This window comes from Oryctolagus cuniculus, chromosome 9 (genome assembly GCF_964237555.1).
Source record: "Oryctolagus cuniculus chromosome 9, mOryCun1.1, whole genome shotgun sequence".
In the NCBI taxonomy this organism is placed as follows: domain Eukaryota; kingdom Metazoa; phylum Chordata; class Mammalia; order Lagomorpha; family Leporidae; genus Oryctolagus; species Oryctolagus cuniculus.
This window is the reverse complement of record NC_091440.1, coordinates 2,458,673-2,464,974: the sequence shown is the minus strand read 5'-3', so window position 1 is coordinate 2,464,974 and position 6,302 is coordinate 2,458,673. Positions and strand designations below refer to the sequence as shown.

At 59.8% G+C, this 6,302-nt stretch overlaps 1 long non-coding RNA gene across 1 annotated transcript; it reads left to right on the top strand.

Annotated features, from left to right (window-relative positions):
- The first annotated feature begins 239 nt into the window (after positions 1-239).
- On the top strand, positions 240-2,268 carry LOC103346857 (uncharacterized). Its single transcript, XR_515980.4, has 2 exons — positions 240-746; positions 1,203-2,268. It is a non-coding gene; the product is annotated as an uncharacterized lncRNA (long non-coding RNA).
- Positions 2,269-6,302: the final 4,034 nt, after the last annotated feature.

Below are 6,302 nucleotides of genomic sequence, written 5' to 3'. Positions count from 1 at the left end.
GAGAGAGAGGGAGAAAGGGGAAGAAGGAAGGGAGGGAGGAAGGGAGGCGGGGAGGAAGGGAGGCAGGCAGGGAGGGAGGCAGGGAGAGAGGGAGAGAGAGGGAGGCAGGGAGGGAGAAAGGGGAAGAAGGAAGGGAGGGAGGGAGGCAGGCAGGGAGGGAGGGAGGCAGGGAGGGAGGGAGGAAGGCAGGCAGGGAGGGAGGCAGGGAGGGAGGGAGGGAGGAAGGGAGGCAGGGAGGCAGGGCGGCAGGGAGGCGGGGAGAGAGGAAGCAGGGGCAAGTTCATCTGCTGCCTCCCAGGATGCATTAGCGATGGTGGCTTGGACAGTGCCTGGCTGCCTGGTGGCGGAGCCGGCCCGGAGCAGGTGGGCGGGGCGGGGGAGAGGCAAGCCCAGCGAGGGTGACAGAGCTGGGGCTGCTTGCAAGTCTTCCTGCGCACCGGCCCGGCTCCTTCCTGGTGACTCAAGACGGCTCCACAGAATTGGAGAAGTGAGGCTGTCCTCCCGGTCGAACCGCTTACGGCATCACATCCGGCCCAGTATCTGTGCTGGTGGCAGCAGGGCCAGAGCCAGGGGGCTGGCGTCCACGCACACGCTTCCCAGCCGCGTGCCGGATCAGTGTGTGGGGGGGGATCCCTTCAGCAGGGCGGTGCCTCGGAGCGACAGGTGAAGGGGCCCCAAGGAGCCCAGGGGACACACGGACGGGGCAGAGGATGGCCGGCAACTTCCTGCAGGGTTTCTCGGAACGAGTAAGTTCTTAGGAAATGAGGGCCAGAGGGCAGGCGGCAAAGGGAGGTGGCTGCCCTGGGTGCGCTCAGAATTACGCAGCCCGCGTGAGGGCCTTGTGCACGTAACCCGGGACATCCGGTGGGGCAGAGGGGGCAGGTGCGCACCTCGGAGCGGGGCCACCGCGTCCGGCGAGGAGCGCGTCCCTCCTGCAGGTGCGTGGTGCTGTCTCACTGCAGGAACAGTGGGGTGCGCGCTGGGCACAGCAGTTACGATGCTGCCTGGGACGCCTGCGCCCCGGGGTCTGAGCGTGCTGGTTCAGGTCCTGGCCCGGCGTTTGCTTCCGGCTTCCTGGGTGGTGGTCAAAGCAGCTGTGTTCCTGCCTCCCACACAGGGACTCAGATGGAGTCCCTGGCTCCTGGCTTCAGCCTGGCCCGGCCCCAGCTGGAGTGAACCAGTGTTCTGTCTCTGCTTTTCAGATAAAGAAACAAAGAAAGATAAATTCAAGGGCAGTGGATGCCAGTTTTGAGGCCTGATGGACGGCAGATCAACTTCCTCCGCGGGTCCTCCCGGCAGAGCGGTGAGCAAACCGTCACCGTGTGAGTCATGAGCACCCCGCCTCTCGCAATGCAGAGGAACCCACACAGCGCTTCCTGGTGACCCTGGGAGCTCCACGCCGCCTCTTTCCTGTGTGGGCTGCCGCGATCCCCACGCCGGGGTGGAGCTGCGGCAGGAGCAGCGGGGGCGGCACGGGGGCTCAGCGCTGGCTCTCGCCTGTCCGCAGGCCAGGACCTCGCCTCGAGGAGCTGGCCGCTTCCTAGGGCACGTGGGGTCCTCGCCGTGTTTGCCTTTCTGGAGGTTCGTTCTGTGGGGTGCAGCTTGCAGAACAAGACACGGAAGAGACGGCAACGGGGCCTGCGCTGAGGAAGCCTGAACAGGTCTCCCGTGCTCCGCTCCGAGGCCCTGCCCACCCAAGAACCCACCCTCGGGCCCGGAATTGAGGAGTAAGAGCCCAGCGTCTGTGAACAAGGCCCCAAGCTGCAGAAACAAACAGGAGCCAGCGGCCGGCTGGCGGGCACAACTCGGCTGGACTCCGCTCGCGCGTGTTTAGGAAGAGAAGGTGGACACGAAGACCACGTGCTGAATGTGGACATGGAGCAACCAGTGTGGCCTGGGGCTGGCAGCACAGGGCCGAGGAGCCCTGGCCTGGGGGGTGGTGGCAGATGAACAGGTGGATGGCACTGGCGGCCACAAAGCCACACGACTTCCCCAAAACCCACTGCACCCCACCCAGGGGGAACTGGCGCTGAAAATCAAAGCTCCAAGAAGCTGTTAGAAATGGAATTTTAGTGTTGAGACTGCCAGAAAGCTAAAACTGCTAGTGTGACAAAGTATGCAGCTTACTGTAGGCCCTAAATTACGTTTCTATTGCACCAACTGCTTAAGAAAAAATCCTATTTACTTTGGCTATGATAAATACATTTTCCAATTAATTACTGAGTTTTTTTTAAATGAGAGTTTTAATAAAAACTATTTCTCCATTGATTTCATGTTTTTATTTTTTAAAAAGACTTATTTATTTATTTGAGAGGCAGAGTTACAGAGAGAGGGAGAGACAGAGAGAAAGGTCTTCCATCTGCTGCTTCAACCCCCAAATGGCTGCAACAGGCAGAGCTGAGCCAATCCAAAGCCAGAAGCCAAAAGCTTCTTCTGGGTCTCCCACGCGGGTGCAAGGGCCCAAGGGCGTGGGCCATCTTCCACTGCTTTCCCAGGCCACAGCAGAGAGCTGGATCGGAAGTAGAGCAGCCGGGACTTGAACTGGTGCCCATATGATATGGGATGCCGGCACTGCAGGCAGAGGATTAGCCCACTACGCCACAGCACTGGCCACAACTGAGTTTTTTTTTTTTTTTTTAAGAAAGATTTATTTATTTATTTGAAGGCAGAGTTACAGAGAGAGAGAGGGCGAGACAGAGAGAGAAAGAGGTCTTCTATCTGCTGATTCACTCCCCAAATGGCCAGGCCGTAGCCTGGAGCCTGGAGCTTCATCCGGGTCTCCCAGGTGGGGGCAGGGGCCCAAGCACTCAGGTGCACCTGTGCCCTGTTCACCGTCACCGCCGCGCTGCCTTCCCCAGATGCGCCCCAGCAGGAAGCACAGCCTGCAGCCCTCTCAGACCGGCTGCCTTCACTGACAACTTTAGTTTCTCTAAAGCTGCCGGTGGTTGTTTTTCACTCGCTGTGGCTGTGTGTGGATGTGCACAGAACAAGTATGGAATGAAAACACCTGTCGGTGATGGCCGTCTCCGATTTCACATCATAGCAGTTCTGTCGGAGTTTGTCATAGTCAGTTTGCAGTATCTTCAAAACTGATTTGAGAGGGACATGGAGGGATCTTGCACCTGCTGTTCACGCCCCAAATGCCAGAGTCACCAGGTAGAGCCATCGCCAAAGCCAGAACGTGGGTCCCAGGGCCCCAGCGATCGAGGCGTCCCTGCTGCCCCCCGGGAGCCGGGTGCCAAAGCCAGGAGCCCCAGTGTGGGATGCAGGTGCTGCCACTGGGGGCGCAGCCCCGGCCAGCGCGGCTGCCATGGCAGAGACAAAGCCGCACGCACGCCTCCTGCCCAGTCCTGTGAGCAGAGCTGGGCCCGGCTCCTTCTGCCCTGCGCTGCCCCGGGCGTGAGCCAGGACTCCCGAGCTGCACGCCGTGAGGCTCTGTCTTCTCCAAGGGCCAGAGGCAGGCCCCCAGTGCGAGGCAGGCAGGGACCCTGCACTTCAGGCGGGTTCCAGCTTCGGTTTTCAAGGTCTAAGAACACGGGTGTGCATGTGCGTGTCTGGACGCTCATAGACCTGCTTCCCAGTGCTTGCCGTGGTGCTGGTGGACGACTGACGCAGTAACGCAGTCCACGCAGGACAGCGCCCATCGCCTGGAGACCTCTCAGGGCGCCGATGGCGTCTGCCCTGTGGCTGAGAGCCGAGGAGTGGGGAGGGGAAGCGTGCCCTGGTCACTTTGCAGGCCTCAGCTGGCCCAGTTACGGAGGGCACACTGGACACACACTCTTGTACAATCCTAGGCTCAAGGGGCAGAACACCAAGCCATCCTCCGGGCTGCTTAGAAAACATCAGCCTGGGTCTCAGGTGACTTAGGTAGCGCAAAGCATTGCCTGCAAGCCCGAGTTCAGTACCTCGGGGCCAAGTCCCAGCCTTGAAGAACTCGACATTCAATGCATCGGGATTAGGCTTTATTTTTTTCATCTTCTTTGTGTGTTTCTGTACTTCTCACATGTCCTACAGTTTATCTACACATGTACATTACTTTTGCAAAGAGAACAAACAGACCTGAACTTAAACCTGGACCTGGAAAAACGGGACAGGAGTCGCGAGCGGTGACGGGAGGAACCCAGCGGAAAGCTGAGAATCCCTTGTGCTTACCTTGCGCTGGTGCCACGGTCCCTGTGCCCTGCAGCACTGGCCTCTGGGTGGGGGAGGGTGCTGACTGGGCTCTGATTCCACGGCCACGATACGGTGCTCAGGGTCTGAGTGACGCAGGCGCGGGGACGCTGCACCTGGCCCAGCCCCTTGGAGGCATTAACAGGAGAGGCTGAGCACGTCACAAAGTGGCCACTTGGCGTGGGTCAGCCTGCACGTCGGCAGGCTAGACTATTTTCCCTGAGTTTGTTTAAATGTATTATTCACCCTCATCTGAGAACACTGAAGCCCAGTACTTGTCCATAGCCTGTTCTGTCCCACCCCGCGTCCTCCCGGAAGTGGCCAGGGTCCCTGTCACAGCTGGCTGCACGTTGGGGACAGTTTCCAGAAAATAAGAACGCAGGTGCCCCCCCAGACCAATGGAGTCGCGGTGTCCGGGGCTGGGGCAGCAGTGGTTGTTTTGTCCAGACATAACCGACAGGAGACAGCGTGCATTTTCAGAGTGCACAGCTGGACAAGCTCCGCCTAGTGTCCCCTTCTGCGGCCACTGCTACAACAAACACGCCCACCAGGCCCACAAGTCTCCTTGTTTCTCCCGCCCACCTGCCACCCCCAGCCCCTCTGTCGTGTGGATGCAACAGTGCCTGCCTCCACCCTGCACAAGCCGTCCACTCTCATCGCTGCATCGCACATGGCATGGACAGAGCCCCGTTGGTTCATCCTGTCACCTGTGGGACACTTGGCTTGCTCCACCCTGGCTGATCGGCCACTCGTGTCCCAGTCTGCACGTGAGCACAACCTGCGCTCCCCTTGGGGCGCCTAGAGACGGAGGGCAGCTCCTGTGGTCGGGATGCGATTAAGCACCTAGAATGGGCACTCGCCGTCTCACACCCGGTTCCTCCGCATGCCCCAGCACGTGGTCATCTTGGTCATTCCAGCAGGTGCGCCTACTTGGATTTCACGCGTGTGGCCCTAAAGACTCGTGACGTGAGTACCCTCTGTGTGCTGGCTCGCTCTCTGCCTCAGTGAAGCGACTTTCTCGACAGGCAAAGCCCCCAGCGGCTGTGATGGGCCGTGACTATGGAGAGCCACCAATACTCCCGCCGAAAACAGCATCATCCAGGAAATGTGGGCTCTCCTGCCAGCCTCTTGCGCCCCCTCCTGGTGGCGGGGAGGTGAGCGCCCTCCGGCGTCCACAGTGAGGGCGAGGGTGGCCCCTAGCCCCAGACCCTCAGCACAGCCCCTTCGGGGATGCAGGTGTGCAGAGGAAACGCCCGGCTGCCCCGCGACCACCCTGCAGGCTCTGAATCTCCAGTCCCACGTCTGGTTGTTCGACTCCACAGGAAACACCCTTAAGATAAACTCCCAGGAGCGGGGTCGCTTCGTCCCCACATTCTCATAGTTTTCTATAAAATTACACGAGTGACACAGGCCTTAAAGACACTGCATCTGCTAAGCATGCAAAGTAAAGGGGGACCCCCCCGTGACACCCTGGTTCAACTCCCACCCTACAAACAGCTCAGGAAAAACCTGACAGGGCCGGTGCTGTGCGCAGTAGGCTGAGCCCCCGCCCGCGGTGCTAACTGCCCATAGGGACACCAGTTCATGTCCCAGCTGCTCCTCTTCCAGTCCAGCTCTCTGCTTATAGCCTGGGAAACCAGCGGAAGATGGCCCAAGTGCATGGGCTCCTACACCTGCGTTGGAGACCTGGAGAAAGCTCCTGGCTCCTGGCTTTGGATCAGCTCAGCTCCAGCTGCTGCAGCCATCTGAGGAGTAAAAAAGCAGATGGAAGACCTCTCAGCTGGCGCTGCGGCTCACTAGGCTAAATCCTCCGCCTGCGGCGCCGGCACCCCGGGTTCTAGTCCCAGTTGGGGCACCAGATTCTGTCCCGGTTGCTCCTCTTCCAGGCCAGCTCTCTGCTGTGGCCCGGGAGTTCAGTGGAGGATGGCCCAAGTGCTTGGGCCCTGCACCCCATGGGAGACCAGGAGAAGCACCTGGCTCCTGCCTTCGGATTGGCACAGCGCCAGCTGTGGCGGCCATTTGGGGGGTGAACCAACGGAAGGAAAACCTTTCTCTCTGTCTCTCTCACTCACTGTCTAACTCTGCCTGTCAGGAAAAAAAAGATCCCCCCCCACCCCGTAACTCTCAAATAA